Here is a 7,202-nt window from a genome sequence, read left to right on the forward strand (position 1 = left end):
CCAGCCCAGATGAGCCTTCAAATGACAGCAGCTGCACTTGACATCTGATAATAGGTTCCAAGGATATACTAATCAAGCAAGCCCTTCCCAGATTCTTGAGCCACAGTATCAAGAGCATACTAAACTAGCTTTGTAAGCCACTAAGTCTGGCATAACATGTTTAATCAAAAGGCAGCACCAGTGACCCAGTTTATCAACCAATTTAGAACGGAGTGAGAAGTAACAGGAAAGAGATAGGGTAGATAAACATGCTCAGGATAGGGTATAAGCAGAGTGGGAGGACCATAGTACCTAAATTTTGTTTTATACAGTGTTCACAGGTCCTAACCCTCTCTGCCATGCCAGTCTTCTCTGCAGATGGTGTGGTTTTAAGGACCAGCGTGATGAATGAGTGAGAGGAGTTAACAGATCAAAAGAGCCTGGAACCAACATGCATCTCTTCTGTCTGAGAGATGTAGGGACAAACATGTCTGGTTAAAACTGTATCTTTGGAGTGACGTCACAGAAATGGCGCCGTGAGCAGCGCGTCTGACAGCTCTCCCCTAAATCACAACAAATTTATCAACTAGAAACAGAAAAATTTATCCTCGGAGCATTCCGGAGTTCCACACAAACTGATAGCGAAAGGACTGTTATCACTTGAATCTGAGAGACGAGGGTGTGGAGGAATCTACCACAGGGACGTTCTTTCAAACCGCGAGGAAGTGCGCCCGTGGTGAGTCAGCCCATACTTGGGAGCCAAGAGCTGCCGCCGCGAGCCCGGTCCGGTTGAGCACCGCTGACGTTCCCAGCGGCCCGCACACTGCGAGTGGGGGTCGCCGGCCACCGGTGCCCGGAGCGCCCCATTCGCGCGGGTACCTTGGGCATTCCACTCGCCCAGGGCGCCCTGCTGGCCCGCACACCCAGGGGGCTCCATTATCCTGCGCCTGGTGCGGTCCAGCCGCCAGCGGAGGGGCGAGCGGGAGAGGCTTGGGAGATTCTCTCCGTGGGCGGGGCACCTCACCCAGCCATTCAAGCTAACAATCAAGCGTTGGGGGAGGGGCGCGCGCAGGCAGCCTAAAATACCTTCGGAAGCACAGCTGCGACCCAATCACTGAAATTAGCTTAACCCATAAAATCTGCGCACCCTCGGTTCTAATTGATAAGATCTCTCTCAGTTCAGCGATCCAAGACAAGAGGCGTGATATTTTTCAGTGCCTCTCGCTAAAGGGGCGGGGGCAACTTCTGATTGATAGAGCCTCCATATTCAGGGATAAACGCTAACAAGAAGGTCTTGGCAGATAATAAGATCTATACTACACTAGTCGCAAGCAGAGACTAGTGCCTCTTCTTCCCTGCAAAAACAGGCTACAAAGTGTGGAAAGCCTGGGTTGAGAAGTCCAACTAAATGATAGGCGCTGAACAGTCACCTTGACAACAATAGACTCCCACCCCCGCCTGATTACACTGGAGGCCCTGACTGTCAGAGCCTTTCCCAAAGACTTGCACTGAGTGGGGATAGAGTGGGGATTTCCCAGCTCTTTGAGCCTCTTATTCTCCAGGCAGAAGCAGTTGCAGCCTTATAGCTGGATCACCAGGCTGCTAATTCAGAAAGGGGGGACTAGGAGAGAGAATCCAGGAAAGCAAACTCTCTCATCGTTGGACCCTGCAAACACCAACAAGCCTTGACTACCAGCAAGACTAAAGCCAATTATATGACATTGCCATAGAATCCCATCAATTGCAAATCCCTACCTAAGTGTGACACAGGGGCAGAGCCTGGGGTACAGAGTCACCGACCAGGAAGAGGGAGAGAAAAGAAAAAGGAAGAAGTTAACCTCTCAAAATCAAGAAAAATCCACAGACTTTACAACTTGATCCACTAATTTTTTTTTTGTTGTTGTTGTTGTTTGTTTCTTCTGTCTTTTTGCCTTTATTTCCTCCACCTCGGTCCTTCTATTCTCTGCCCATCTTATGCTTCCCCTTTCTTGAACTACACTACCCATGAGTGTTGCATTTTATTTCTCTTATTCATCCTCACCCTCCTTTAAGGTTATACTCCAAAACACTTAACTCTCACTCTCTCTTCTTTTGTTTTTTTTTGTCTTGCTTTATTTTGTTTTTTTCTCTTCCTATTTTATTTCTTCCTTCGTTTTTCTCTTTTTCTTATTTTTTCCTTTCTATTCGTTTTTTCTTTTCTTATTTTACTTTCCTCCCATATAATCCTCAATCACGAACAAATTAGTTAATTTGGGACTCAAGGCTTTTTTTTGGCTTTATTTCTCTTTTTTGCTTTTGTTTTTATTTTTTTTTCTTGTTTGTTTATTTTTGTGGCATTTTGGGTCCTCCCAACCCAAGGTCTCCATTGTATTTAGTCTTCACTCCACTTAATACAACAGATTTTCACTTATTATTTTTATTTTTTCTTCTTTATTATTCTTTTTTGGTCCTTTTTTCTGGTTCCCTCTTATCCCTCTCATTATATCTCTTAGTTGACTATCACAAGAAAATCATCTTATGCTTGTCTAAGATTTTATTCCTTTTTTTTTTTTTTTTTTTTTTTTTTTTGCATTTAGTAGGTCCCTACTCCCTTTTTTTTTGCCCCTTGAACTCTTCACCTCCAAATCAGGCCCTCCATTATAGGCACGATATTTCCCTGAGGAGGGGAGAGGAGAGAAAGAGAAGAGAGAAAAAAGGGGGAAATAATAAATTATTACTTTTTTTTTTTTTTTACTTTTTACTCTTTATTAATTCTAATTAGTGCTATCAACAAGACCACCCTCAGATGCCGATAAGAAAGAGGAAATCGAATATTATGGATACAAAAGAAAGAGAGGTAACACAAATAGATGTGGAAAAATCTATGGAGAAAAGACTTAACATATTGAAAGCCTTGGAGCTAAATGACAGAGAATTTAAAATAGAAATCTTAAAAATACTCAGAGATATACAAGAAAACACAGAAAGGCAATATAGGGAGATCAGAAAACAACTCAATGAACACAAAGAATATATTACCAAGGAAATTGAAACTATAAAAACAAATCAAACAGAAATGAAAAACTCAATTCACGAGCTGAAAAACGAGGTAACAAGCTTAGCTAACAGAACAGCCCAGATTAAAGATAGGATTAGTGAAATAGAAGACAAACAACTTGAGGCACAACAGAGAGAAGAAGAAAGAGACTCAAAAATAATTAAAAATGAGAAAGCCCTACAGGAATTGTCTGACTCCATCAGAAAGAATAACATAAGAATAATAGGTATATCAGAGGGAGAAGAGAAAGAAAATGGAATGGAGAATATACTCAAACAAATAATAGACGAGAACTTCCCAAGCCTGTGGAAAGAACTAAAGCCTCAAATTCAAGAAGCAAACAGAACACCGAGTTTTCTTAACCCCAACAAACCCACTCCAAGGCACATCATAATAAAGATGACACAAACCAATGACAAAGAAAAAATTCTCAAGGCAGCCAGGGAAAAGAAGAGTACAACATATAAAGGAAGGCCTATTAGATTATCATCAGATTTCTCAGCAGAAACTCTACAAGCTAGAAGAGAGTGGACCCCAATATTTAAAGCCCTGAAAGAGAGGAACTTTCAGCCAAGAATACTATACCCATCAAAGCTATCCTTCAAGTATGAAGGAGATATAAAAACATTCACAAATACAGAAAAGATGAGAGAATTTATCAACAGAAAGCCCCCACTCCAGGAAATACTAAAGGGGGTTTTCCAACCAGATTCAAAGAACAAAAGAAAACAACACCACAAGTAACAGCTCCACCAAGAACACAATAAAACCAAACTTAAACTATGACAACAAAGGAAAAAAAGGGGGGAGAGGATGAAGATTAACAGTAGCAAAGAACGATGAAGTGCAGAAATACTTATAAGATAGGGTACTACAATGAATATGGTAGGTACCCTTTTCATTACTTAATGGTAACCACCCTTGAAAAAAACACCACAAAAACACTTGACTTAAAAAAGGTAGCAACAGAGGAAAGAAGTATGGAACACAAACAAACAAAAACAAATGATAGAAAAACAAAAGAGAAGAATCAAACTAGATACAAAACTAACAGAAAGCAATTTATAAAATGGCAGTAGGGAACCCACAAGTGTCAATAATTACACTAAATGTAAATGGATTAAACTTACCAATAAAAAGACACAGAGTAGCAGAATGGATTAAAAAAGAAAATCCAACTATATGCTGCCTACAAGAAACACATCTAAGCAACAAGGATAAAAACAAATTCAAAGTGAAAGGCTGGAAAACAATACTCCAAGCAAACAACACCCAAAAAAAGGCAGGTGTAGCAATTCTCATATCTAATAATGCTGACTACAAGACAGAAAAAGTACTCAGAGACAAAAATGGTCATTTCATTATGATTAAGGGGAAGTTGAATCAAGAAGACATAACAATCCTTAATATATATGCACCAAACCAAGGAGCACCAAAATATATAAGACAGCTACTTATTGACCTTAAAACAAAAACTAACAAAAATACAATCATACTTGGAGACCTCAATACACCGCTGACGGCTCTAGATCGGTCATCCAAACAGAGAATCAACAAAGACATAGTGGCCTTAAACAAAATACTAGAACACCTGGATATGATAGACATCTACAGGACACTTCATCCCAAAGCAACAGAGTATACATTTTTCTCTAGTGTACATGGAACATTCTCAAGAATTGACCATATGTTGGGCCACAAAGACAATATCAGCAAATTTAGAAAAATTGAAATTGTACCAAGCATATTTTCTGATCATAAAGCCTTGAAACTAGAATTCAACTGCAAAAAAGAGGGGGAAAAATCCACAAAAATGTGGAAACTAAACAACATACTTCTAAAAAATGAATGGGTCAAAGAAGAAATAAGCACAGAGATCAAAAGATATATACAGACAAATGAAAATGAAAATACGACATATCAGAATCTTTGGGATGCAGCAAAAGCAGTAATAAGAGGAAAGCTCATATCACTTCAGGCCTATATGAACAAACAAGAGAGAGCCAAAGTAAACCACTTAACTTCACACCTTAAGGAACTAGAAAAAGAAGAACAAAGACAACCCAAAACCAGCCGAAGAAAGGAGATAATAAAAATCAGAGCAGAAATAAATGAAATAGAGAACAGAAAAACTATAGAAAAAATCAATAAAACAAGGAGCTGGTTCTTTGAAAAGATCAACAAAATTGACAAACCCTTGGCAAGACTCACCAAGGAAAAAAGGCACAGGACTCAAATAAATAAAATCCAAAATGAAAGAGGAGAGATCACCACAGACATCATAGATATACAAAGAATTATTGTAGAATACTATGAAAAATTATATGCCACCAAATACAACAATCTAGAAGAAATGGATAAATTCCTAGAACAATACAACCTTCCTAGACTGAGTCATGAAGAAGCAGAAAGCCTAAACAGACCAATCAGCAGGGAGGAAATAGAAAAAACTATTAAAAACCTCCCCAAAAATAAAAGTCCAGGCCCAGACGGTTATACTAGTGAATTCTATCAAACATTCAAAGAAGACTTAGTTCCTATTCTACTCAAAGTCTTCCAAAAAATTAAAGAAGAAGCAATACTTCCAAACACATTCTATGAGGCCAACATAACCCTCATACCAAAACCTGGCAAGGATGGCACAAAGAAAGAAAACTACAGACCAATATCTCTAATGAATACAGATGCTAAAATACTAAACAAAATACTGGCAAACCGAATACAACAACATATTAAAAAAATAATACATCATGATCAAGTGGGATTCATCCCAGAATCTCAAGGATGGTTCAACATACGCAAAACAGTTAACATAATACACCATATCAACAAAACAAAGAACAAAAACCACATGATCTTATCAATAGATGCAGAAAAGGCTTTTGATAAAATACAACACAATTTTATGTTTAAGACTCTCAACAAAATGGGTATAGAAGGAAAATATCTCAACATGATAAAGGCCATATATGATAAACCATCAGCCAACATCCTATTAAACGGCATAAAACTGAGGACTTTCTACCTTAAATCAGGAACAAGACAGGGTTGTCCACTCTCTCCACTCTTATTTAACGTGGTGCTAGAAGTTCTGGCCAGAGCAATCAGACAAGACAAAGAAATAAAAGGCATCCATATCGGAAAAGAAGAAGTAAAGGTATCACTTTTTGCTGATGATATGATCCTATACATCGAAAACCCGAAGGACTCCACAAAAAGATTATTAGAAACAATAAACCAATACAGTAAGGTCGCAGGATACAAAATTAACATACAAAAGTCCATAGCCTTTCTATATGCCAACAATGAAATATTAGAAAACGAACTCAAAAAAATAATCCCCTTCACGATTGCAACAAAAAAAATAAAATACCTAGGAATAAACATAACAAAGAACGTAAAGGACCTATATAATGAAAATTACAAAGCATTGTTAAGGGAAATCGAAAAAGATACAATGAGATGGAAAAATATTCCTTGTTCTTGGATAGGAAGAATAAATATAATCAAAATGGCCATATTACCCAAAGCAATATACAAATTTAATGCAATTCCCATCAAAATCCCTATGAGATTTTTTAAAGAAATGGAACAAAAAATCATCAGATTTATATGGAACTATAAAAAACCCCGAATAGCCAAAACAATCCTAAGGAAAAAGAATGAAGCTGGGGGCATTACAATACCTGACTTTAAACTATATTATAGGGCCACGATAATCAAAACAGCATGGTATTGGCATAAAAATAGACACTCAGACCAATGGAACAGAATAGAAAGCCCAGAAATAAAACCACATATATATGGTCAAATAATCTTTGATAAAGGGGCCAACAACACACAAGGGAGAAAAGAAAGCCTCTTCAACAAATGGTGTTGGGAAAACTGGAAAGCCACATGCAAAAGAATGAAACTCGACTACAGCCTGTCCCCGTGTACTAAAATTAATTCAAAATGGATCAAAGACCTAAATATAAGACCTGAAACAATAAAGTACATAGAAGAAGACATAGGTACTAAAATCATGGACCTGGGTTTTAAAGAACATTTTATGAACTTGACTCCAATGGCAAGAGAAGTGAAGGCAAAGATAAATGAATGGGACTACATCAGAATTAAGTTTTTGCTCAGCAAGAGAAACTGATATCAAAATAAACAGACAGCCAACTATATGGGAACTGATATT

This window comes from Saccopteryx bilineata, chromosome 3 (assembly GCF_036850765.1).
Source record: "Saccopteryx bilineata isolate mSacBil1 chromosome 3, mSacBil1_pri_phased_curated, whole genome shotgun sequence".
NCBI classification, from domain to species: Eukaryota; Metazoa; Chordata; class Mammalia; order Chiroptera; family Emballonuridae; genus Saccopteryx; species Saccopteryx bilineata.